The following is an 11,987-nucleotide window of genomic DNA, read 5'->3' as shown; positions in this document are numbered from 1 at the left end:
TGGTAAATATTATTTCATGTTAGGAGTATTCTTAAAAATAGATTATATTTGTTTCATCGACGACATTTTCGACTATAGGTATAGAGCTTTACTCTCTAGCTTATGGTAACTAAATCTATCATTTATTATTAAGTTAAATTAATAAAACCAAGTTAAAGTATCAAAAACACCAATCGAAATAAAATCCGGGAGCCCGATGCATCGGAGCGTGCTAACCAAATTACGTCGGTTCGTGAATTGAACTATGAAAAATAGGATTTCTTTACTACCTCCCCCCCCTTTCCCCAGCCCGCACCCCCCTCGCTGTCAGCCAACGGGTGGGATTACTAAGATTATCGGGAACTGATATAATAACAATCGTGTGATATTATAATTTATAGTTGAAATTAATCTTAACCGACTTCATAAAATAAACTACTTTTTTAGAGTTAAGTTACATTAAAAGGTCCCTCATCACTATTGCAATACCATAAATTCATGAATAACTTATTAAACATTCCAGATGTTTTCAAACAAATCATTTGTCACTGTTTTCTCAGTTGAATACGGGGAAATTGCTTTAAAATTGTATAATAGAAGATGTATCCACTATGCACAGAAGATCGCTGTGAAATAATTCGTTGTTTAATTCGACTGTTGGAGCCAGATAATAAAAAAATTAAAAAAATAAAAATCATTTATTGAACAAATTATATACCACATACAACATGAAATAGATGATGCTCTATCCTTTTCCCAACCCTTCTTAGTCCATTCCTTTATTCCTTATCTTTAACGTCTTCCAACCGGGCAACGCATTTGCTATGACCCTGCCTCTGCAAATGTGCACGGGCGGTGGTGATCGTTTACTATCGGGCGAACCACCAGCTCATTTACCCATGTGAGCAGAAATAAGCAATAAGGATAGTTATAGAGCAGTAATAAGCAATAAGGATAGGTGTACAGGTTTTTGGTTTGCTGGATTAGTCTCTATCATGATAACAATCGCTATATAAATTAATAATTTGAAAAGCAAAGCATAGAAATTGTCTTGAATGTAGAAATAGCGTTACCAGAGAAAAATCATAAAGATCAATGTATTAACCAAGTGTCATACATTATATTATCTACTCTTTCAGCATAGTCCAAAAGGTTACATCATTGCATACCGTTGTATGTATCTAATTCTATAGTATGAGCCAGTCGGTGGGAATGCACCACAGATTAAAAAATAATAAAACCTATTTAACCAGCGATAGTTTGCACACGAATAAGCGGAGATATCAAAACACCCCGCACTTGTTTACACGACAATGGGGGATTAGCAAATTCGAACACTTTTTGCGCAAGCGCATAATCGCGGCAAAGACGCCGACAAAGGGATGCCGATGGTGTGATTGAATCAGTGAAGGTTGAATGTAATGGAAATATTGCAATTATTAAAAAAAGAATAATATACGTAAGCCACCTGATGAATAGACAGGTAGATATATATGTATTTGAATCTGATATATGGACATACTTAACAACGAGAAATCTTTTATTGAATTTTTATCCATACTGGTGTGTATATTTTTCAGCTGCTTACGTAATTATGATGTAACATTCAAGAACAAAAGAAATAGTATTAATATTTCAGAATTTCTCAAATTATTTGTTTTTTTTTTCCCACTTACATTTTGAGCTGAACGAAAGTGTGAAAAAAGAGAAAATGGAGTAAAAAAGAAAAAGCTATAAACAGTAAATAACAATGGAATCTAATTTATAAAATCCCAACTAGATTTAGTCATTCTGTTTGTGTGTCTGTCTCTTCTTGACTCCTAAACCATTGCAACGATTTGTATGATATTTGTATACTATACAGGGCATAGGACAGTTTTTATTCCGGATATCCCTGTGGAATGGGAACCTATGACGTAAAACTCCGACGGTGCATATTTTCCTGAAAACGCTGGCGAAACTACAGGGTGCTATGCTAGTATTATATATGGAATCTTAACAGCCACTTTCTGGTAACAACAGAATTTGATAAGCTTAATACATTGAAGTTTCGTTAAAAGCGCCATCTGTCGGAACGATGCGAAAGCGTTTAGTCCCTCCAGAGGGATGATTTTGCAAGTCCTCCACCCTCAGAACGTTCCTCTTAGTTAGGGTTGAGATGGGAATCTCCAACCAAGTTTTATGTAGATGACGCTACGAGTACCAACTTAGCTAACTTAGATTCTAATAAGAAATATGAAGTTGTATAGATGCCTTACTGAAAATTAAATTAACTATGTTTCTCTAAGTATCAGTATAATATATATAAGATTTTTTTTTTAGTATTGTGATTATGTTGTGATTTGAATTGTTATATTTGTAGTAAATATTATAAAGGTAATGTAGTGAATCCTTTAATAAAAATGCTAAAATGTGTTTGTTTGTTTGTCATTTGTTGATGGGAAAAATTTTAAGTCTTAAGATAGCTAAAGAGTACTCATACAAAGTATACAAAAAGGTAGATAACTGCGCTTTGCCCCATTCCATCTTTACCGCTCAGTCGAACAAAATATCAATTAGTTTCCTATAAATGTGGAACTATTTATTCCTACTTTCCTAATCTTGCAAAAGATCCTAAATAGGTACTTTATTCTGTTAAAAACAAACTTTGTTCTTATATTTTTCCTTGGAGCTTTTCAAATTTCTACAGCCTGTCTATTGCCGAATATACCAACAACCTTGTTAACTTCAACAAATGTTTAAAACGAAATGAAGTATTTATTTAAATATTCCAAATATTAGGTGTAGGCACTAGACATATAAATACATAATTATTTATATGCCGTTATTGTGAAAATGGAAATAAATATTGTTATAATTTACGGTCCACCAACCCAAAGCCTAATTTTTCAAGTTCTTATCACGTACCTTCGACGTGAATAAACCGGTACAGTTAGTTAAAGAGTTCTAAAAGCGCGGTGAAACACTTCATTCCCAAGGTATTTCCTATTTTTCCTAAGTTTTTTGATAAAAACTATTATTTTTCTGTCTCTATGTTAAGTAGTTATATTAAAATACTGTTTGCAAAATATTATATATAAAAATGAAACCCGTTTTCCTTGGTCACGGCATGACGCGTGAATGGCTGAATTAAGATAATCTCTCAGAAATATTGAAAAATGTACATTTAATTTTGCATATTTTAAAAAACGCAAGTAACAAATGTCAATGTCATTCACCGACATAGATTATATTTATATACGGAGTTGAAATAGGGAGATGAAAGCGATAAAACCGAATACCACGCGGTCGAAGCCGCGGGCGGAATGCTAGTATAAAATAAAATAATAATTCATGTTAAGCATTTTCAATGCCAAAAACAATTTAAATAGTGATCTATTTAGGATAGTGACATAGGTATATTGCAGTTTGTTATTATATAAATGCCTTCTTTAGTCAATTTTTACGAAAATTGGAAATTGCTTTAAATGCGTGCGTGACTGAGTAACATTTCTGAATTAATTTAAATCGTGACATTTTTTCTCCTAAGAAGAAAAAATCATTTTGTTTTTTTTTTTAAACAGAAACATAAACACAGAAAATATTTTATATAATGTGAAAATATGTTTAAAAAATATTTTGTCGTCAATTAAAAATGAAAACTTATACCATTCACATAACTCGAATATCTCAATAAGTTATAAGAAAATCATATAGATACACTCACAGACCCGATCATTAAGCACCAATTATAACAAAGGCCGAAACAAATAAAAATAAAAACGAATACAATAATAAATATCCACCCTAGAGCTTGTCGGACCCTTCGCAACTAGTGATGTGCTAAAGCAGTTAAAAGTTTTTCGATAAAATGTTTGTGTACGCGATTTTGGTCCTTATAGTATTTCGAGCTTTAAAATTTACATGTGTTAAGGTAAGGTAGATGTATCTTCATTACTCATATTAAAATATGTCGTATCGTATGAATGCATTGGATCTTAAATTACCTTCTTTGAATTTAAAAGTTTTGTTACATTTTAAATGTTTATTTATATTAAATGTTTATTGCAAATAGCGTTATCCTTATCATTTACCTCATAGGTACAATTCGTAAAATCCAATATTTTTTTGCTAATTTTCCTAACTGAACTTAGGTCTCAATTCCTAATGTCATCATATAGATTGCCGGTATTGATGTCCAACAATTTCGTAGTATATTTAGTAAGTCGCTTGCGTTGTTCTGTTGTAATTTTTTTTATTACCTCCACACACACGAATGATACATTTTATATGATTGAATTCTGACATCAATTTAACAATCGACCATTTATGATTCACTTTATTTTTCTCCTAACAGCTTCTATGAGGCATTCTTATTGAGGGATATAACCTTAGCTACTGATTGTTGGTTGCATTTGAATTGTAGTAATTGACTTGACTTGATTGACTACATTTAAAAGAAATATTATGTCAGTAGATGGAATTCCTGTACTCGTTACAGTTGGAGGCTGGATTCTATGGTTTACGTGTTGGAATTCTTTCAATTTCAAGTGATATTCTAAATATTTTTCTATAGTATTGAACATTTATAACATATGATCTAAAATTCCTTGCACCTTAGAACCTTTTTTTATCGATAAGTTTATGCACTGCCCTTCACTTCGATCCTGATCCCCGATACAATTACACCCTGTGTGTAGACTCGTTACTGCACAATCTTCTCAACACTCCTCCGAAATACCTCATTCTCTCCCCCAATAATAAGCTCTAACACCAGCTGATATAGTTCATTTTACAACAACACACCAACCCCAAAACTTTCACCTCTTTCAATAGGAGTTTAAACCTAAATACCTTGCGTAGAAGCTTTCACTTTTCAGGAATTATTTTAGACGCTACAATCAACTCAATTTGCGCTCAATCTTCTCCATCTTAGAGTTGAATTTTGTCGAATTACAGCGTAGTTTTTCCGAAGGCAGTAGGCTTAAAACTCTCGAAACCAATTCTCGAGGGTTCGGGAGGTTTAAACCCTCCAAACAATAGATAGAACAATTCGATATTTAGCCGATTATAAACATTCAACGTAATGCTCTTAGCGAGGTGTGATTTTTGTATCTTGAAATTCATCTTATTTGTTTTGATATAAATAAATACCAATATAGCATAGCTTGTTGATGGTTTTATCACGAAATCTCCTTCAGGATAGAAGAACTACTTGTATATTTGTTAATTTAATATTTAGAGATTCGGAGCACTCATAAATTATAAAATGAAACATCGTTTGATACCATTTTGCTATTATGTCTGAAGCTTGAACTTGAAGTTCTTTAGTTCATGAGCCACACAAATTTTATGCTATGCTGAATTTAATGAAAAAAAGGACAGTGGGTAGTTTTGTTCTTTAGTAAATATAATATAAAAGATAGGTAGGTACCAGAACCCTTCCATGCTGTGCTATGTTTACGCCCACAATAAATATTTTAGCTCAAATTAGGGAAGTATAACACAATTATAAGTTTTATGAAGCCTTAAAGAAAGCATACTTCGTTGACAAAAACAATGTTTAAAAATAATTTCTAAAGTTATTAACATAAAATATATTCTTTCGTGCCTGTATAAGGCATTAGATACATTTTAATTGCAAAATCTTTTGGTATGCTAATATTTAAATACAGTTCTGATATTTGGGCCCTTGGTAAAATACTATATTTGTTAAATAATGTAACTAAATTGATATAATAAATAGGTTTATTTAGTTTGCACAATATGTTATTAAATTCAATAGATTTGTTATATGCGAAGGAGGGTGTGGGTTTGATTCCCCAACATCATAGTAAATGTATGTTTTTGTTAGAGTTAAAAGCTAATTAATATTTAAACTTACTGTTTATTTGTTTTCAGTTGCTTTCATAGCCTTTATGCTTTGCTTATTATTAGATTATGAGTTCATATGAAGATAGAAGACTAGATAAAACTTGTATATATAAATAAAAATACGTTACAGATGATGTTTTCATTTATTCCACAAAAAAATTCCAACAATTAGTACATAAAATAAATGGTTATAACTAAATCTTAATTAACAAAATATGCCTGTGGACAGTATTATTAAAATAGCAGTCGATTATTTAAAACAGGCTGTCGTACCATGGTCGGGTGCGCGTACGCATTGCCCGGCCAGTCGTGTAATGTCGTAATTGAGTGCATCTCATGTGTGCTCACCCTTACACATACAAGCTTAAGTATTGAGTATCACTCACACGCTCTATTAATAGATATGTATCTTGTGACAGTATTTTTATTATGCTGAGATTTATGGTTATTTAGCTTTGATTTTTTCATATTTTTTTTGTGAATTTTGGCTCATTTAATACATGTTTGTTTACACCCCGGCTTTGCCCGTGTTATAAATATAGCCTATATCGTGGATCAGGTACAAACGTCATCGATTGATTCAGTTCCTTAGATACGCGCGTTCAAACAAACAAACTGTTCCGCTTTACATCATCGTGAAGATTTGTTGATATTTTCTAAAAGGCATCAATCTATATCATATTTAAATAAATTACTAAGTTATTCTGACATTATAATATTTAAGGTATGTAAGTAGTATAGTACCTTTACTTACTTACATATATACAACTTAATGTTGGTAAACACTTAATAAGTTTTGAAATAAATATAATTTAAGGGTGCTATACTGAGTATCAATTAACAGCTTACCGCCTATTGAGGTACCAAATATAAACAATTTAATAAGCATGAATATGTTTATTTTATTGCTATTGCATTAAAATATAACTGCCTTTCTGATAAATTTATATATTATTATATACAATAAAGGTAAAAACGTATAAATAGGTACATAATACCAGATATGGGAATTAATGTAAATTTCAAGAGTTATTGTGCTGTCTGATTTATCATTGCATTTGACATTATTTTCTGTAAAACAATTCTGCAAATGCATAATATAACTTCCAATAAGAATAGGAAAAAATCGTGAAGAATTTTGTCTAAAGAATACAGTTTTAAAACTCTGTAATATTATTTAATTGTTAAAAAGGAAATTAATGTGTTTATGCCATACAAAATATTCCTAAACGCATATCAATGTTATATTAGAAACAGAAAATGTATAGAAAACTAATGTTTGTAACACTCCCGAAATCCGCCACAGTATCACGCACCGCACTAAACACTGAACTTTATACATAATAAGCGGCCGCCATTTTAAATTTACAACGCTAACCGTATTTCCAATGTCCAGTGAAAGCATATGATAAACACGAAAGAATTCCTGCACGATTATTTCGATAGAGCTTCTTCCGTCGGAAAAGTGCCGTCGGTAGCTTGCCGACGGCCGGCGTTTCGCCATTACCCCCTCCACCAATCAGCGTTGAGAACACGCCCCGACGAGAAAGGAATAACTATATGAGGAAAAACCCCGCGCGAGACAAGGACAGAACACGTGCGTGTGTTAGCGGGGGAAATGTTATGATGCATCGTGTTGTTTTAATATCGGTTACTATTGGTTTTTTTTTCTGGAAAGTAAGAAGTTGGGATGAATTGCACGAGTCTTTAGTTTATGGATTTTATTTGTTTGTCACATTGAAGAAATATGGTTGTTTAATACAAGTTACTACTGTCAAGAGGCATGATACATTTTCTTATTTGAAACACGATTCGTAAGATCATATTATAAGTGTTATCTTTCTGAAACTTTACTGAGATTTACAGAGTTTTGATAATTATAATAGTTTTCAAACTTTCTCAAAGACTATTGTATACATATCATATAGAAAAGCATTGCGTCTTAATTAATTTATTGCTTCAATGTTAATATAAAATTTGTAAAAAATTTATTACTTAAAATCCTGAAAACTTTTATTTCCAATACAAATAAATACAAACATGCAACTAGGTAACGTCAAATAAAACTATAGTCGTAGAAACTAAAATTTATATCGCTGTCAAGAGTCAAATTCGAAAATTGTTCAGAATATTTTGAACATGACAGACCCATGTCGGTATGTGTGAAATTGCATTGGTGTGCAGTTTCCACTGAAGGGGAAAGCGTAGTCACCTCGGCGCGCGTTTCGAAAATGGAATGCTTTCAGAATTTTTTTCGATTATTTAAAAGCAATGTTGCTATTTCAAACATCTCGCAATGTAATTGTATTTTTTGTTTGCAACACTTCTAGTCTGCGTTTAGTAGTTGTTGTTTGACTAAACTTTGAATGTTTGATGTAAGACAAATAAAAAAATTGTTACTATTAACGGTGTAAATTAAATGTTAATTATTCGAGAAAATAGTAAGGTTAGTTTTTATTTATCTATTTTATCTTATTCTCTTCACATGGATTAATTTTAGTTTTCATATAAAGGATATAATGTTTTTCAGAAGTTTTTATCTTCCAAATTAATACTGTTTATAGCAATATATTACATAACCCGTTAAATACGGTTATATTATAATTCGTTCCCCTAAATGATTACAGATGTATCTCAATTATAAATTCAAAATTCTTTGTTTACTATTCATAGCTGAAAGGCGGAGGGTACATATTATTAAAATTATTAATTTATTTGTTTTCTTTAAGATCCCATCGTTACGTTGTTTCAATATGATCTTATTTTTTATTATATTCAAAAGTTATTACTAGGTCTTGGTATCTTTGGTTTAGAAGAAATCTTGATACTAAATAGAAGTGTTTATAGAGTGTAGGAATAAATTTGAAGGACTGTGTTAAAATAATTGAGATATAAAAGTATATGAAAACCGAAATATGTATAAAAAATAAGTATTGTTTACTTTATAAATAGATAACATACAAAAAACGGTTTGCGGAAGATACGGCACATCAAATTGGCCACAACGCGATCTAATCTGTAACCTATCGGTGAAAAGGATTCCACCTTTTTTAATACCACTGTTTGGTGTAAGGCACAAGCGAACGGAAATTTTGCATTATTTTTAAATATGTATTTGACAAGATAATAAATGGTAAGTGGAATCTTTTTGTGGTATTTTTGAAATCATCTTGATTTTATGCATTTTAATCAGTTTTATTATTATCTAATCAGTTTAAGTATTGTAATTGATTTATAATGTTACTTACGTAATAAGAACATCTTTCTATATTTCATAAGTATTAAAAATGAGACAATTCTGCCAACATATAAGTAAAAAATATTTAATCCATAGTACCATAATTTTAAATACAGTTGGTAAGTCCTTACTTAAGTTATGGTAAAGATATGATTTTGTTTAAAGTCATTGATAAATTTTATATTTGGTCATAATTAAGGTTAGAACCCGACACCTGGGCTATTTAATACCTCATTGCCATGGAGGTTTCCTTTGACTAATCGGGAGAAACCGTGGGCGGAATGCTAGTCTTTTTAAACATTTAGTTACCTTATACTAGAATGTTCTAGTATCAAAAAGCTACATCATCGCCGATCAAGATCACATTTTGTCATCGCTAATCGCTTAACTTATATAAGCGTATGAGCATACGAATACCATCTTCATTCAAACGTAAGTGCACCAACATCCCACGTTCTTTATACCAATACCTTTACATCTCAATCATATTCTAAATCAATACAACCTAACCCGCCACCAATACTCGCAATCGCTAACACTGAAACCGCAAAACGCTCCGCCGATAGCCGCTTATCGCTAACGCTCCCGCGGGCGCCCCCAACGCGCGCCGCGTGTAATCTATCGGCATGCACAAAGCATTCGTTACTTAGCCGCGCCGTTGTGGGCCGCCGGTGATGCGTGTAAGGCGCTGCAGCTGCCACTCTCGCTATCTTATTGTTTACTTGCTTTATTGTCTTACGTCTGATTGGTAGTGGTTATAATGCGGTGTACCTTTGCGTAACTCGGGTACCTTTGGAACACTTTCGGTTAAGATTCGTTTTTAGTGTGCAGGAGACCTCCTGAAAATGACCATTTCATAGATTAGCTGAAGGGGGTTTATTGGCAAGGTGACTCCCAATTCTAATGGGCAATCGGATATTTTGAATAAATTTGAAATGTGTTTTATTAAATTACCATCATTGATGGTGTATATATCCGACATATCTGGTGGACTGGCTGTAAGCCGTGTCGTCACTCGCGCAGCACCTACCACATCACACCTACCACAGTATGTGCTAATCCAGACTATCTTCTATCTCTGGACCAAGTTTTATATAAATACCGTAAGCTGTTTTCACATGAGATTGTACAAACATTTATATCTATCATCCTTTCTTCACACCTAAAATTATTCCATACTATCACGTTTGCAATATTTGTAAGATATAATAGAGTTAACATTATGTATTTAATATCAATTCGTTTGATTAATATAGTTTAATGTAATCACTACAAAAATTTAAAAAATAAAAGGAGATTACAAAGGAGATGCAAAATGTAAAAAATAAAATTAGTAACTTTCAAGTTCAGTAGATGTATCTAAAAAGGACACACTGAAAGTAAATATTAATTAATTACCCTTTTTTGATTAAGTGGTTTATTAACCACTTTAACAGTATTAACAGATTTTCTGTATAATACAGAAAATCTGTTCATTTACGTAATCGAAAATGTTTTAGTAAGTGAATCTCAAGATAATTTAACTTTTGAGTAGACTGATAGAGCTTGCTATTTTATACAGTTTTGATCGCACACATGCGTTCATCGAATCAATTAGAGATAAAGTAAAAAATAAATCGCACGTAAATGATATAAAAATAAAGATTAAAAGCTATATAAAGATTGCACAAAAGCCGCGCAATGTAACAAAACGGGCGAAGAACAATCCCTTACAAAGAGGAACCAAAGAATATAATATGTAGCGATGCGTAAATTAAGGATCAGACGCTATTCACGCAAGGTAAGTGCAAATAACAAAAAAAAAATCATAGAAAATACGCGTACACCCGCTGCGGTGTACGTCATTGTTCTTATACAAACACTTTCTTTATACGAAAAGCTTTTTTTTTCATTGTAAAAATCGTTCGGTTGAATTAATTTAAGTCGAAAATTTTGGTATTGTTACGGAAACTTCGGTTTGTTGCGTAAACAATACGTTTGACCCCGTATAAACGGTGGGATTCAATACAGGGTAAGAACAAAACGTAGCTAAGTTTACGATGCTTCTTAATTAATTGTGATAAATGTTAATAATACGATTGGATACAAACAATCTTGTGAACAAGGAGAATATCATTTGGAAAGATAATTTTAGAAGAGAGAGGAAGGTTCCTTAGATATCTTTTACTACATAAAAGGGTTGAAAGTTTAAGTAATCAACTATTCTACTGACTGTATTTCTTAGTAAACTGATTTTGGATTGCGTTTAAATAAACAAGCAACTAAACACAGCTCTCACGCCTAACGAGGCCATCAAAAAATTCGCAGCGCATCATAATTCTGCATTTCTAACGTCTCAATCTAACCAGGCCTAACAAATCGTGTGTCAGTCACACAATAAATAAGAGCTAGCGTGAAATTAGGCCTTTATGAATTAGGGCTAAGCGTAGTTCGGGTAAGCGGCGTAACGAACGCCGCGTGGCGGCATTGTGCTAGTTTTTGTTGATTTTTCCCAATCATACCGACAACGCTTAATTGCGAGTGTGACGAACGTATATCGTACGCGCTTCATTCATCAGTGATGGCCCTTGTGCAATGTTTAATCTGTCAAAACTGACATTACATGTCACACATTTTCGCGGGCTTTTGTGGTTTGCTTTATCTATGGTAAGAAGACGGTAAAAACGTCATACCACTAAGACAATGTATAAGCTCGTATAGATTAATTAATAGCTGATTATCCTGCTAATAAACATCGTAACACAATGGTGAAACAAAGTTATCAAATCGACATATCTTGCTCAGATTTTCGCAGCTTTTGAGGGGATTGGTATTTGTTTATCTGTATTTTTATTACAGATCTTGAAGTATAATTCGTTCATATCTAGTTGTTGTTTTGATGTCCCTATACTGGTTATTAATGATATCAATATATCTA

Source organism: Zerene cesonia, chromosome 27, assembly GCF_012273895.1.
Source record: "Zerene cesonia ecotype Mississippi chromosome 27, Zerene_cesonia_1.1, whole genome shotgun sequence".
Lineage (NCBI taxonomy): Eukaryota > Metazoa > Arthropoda > Insecta > Lepidoptera > Pieridae > Zerene > Zerene cesonia.
The sequence above is the reverse complement of the archived record's forward strand: the minus strand, read 5'-3'. Positions refer to the sequence as shown.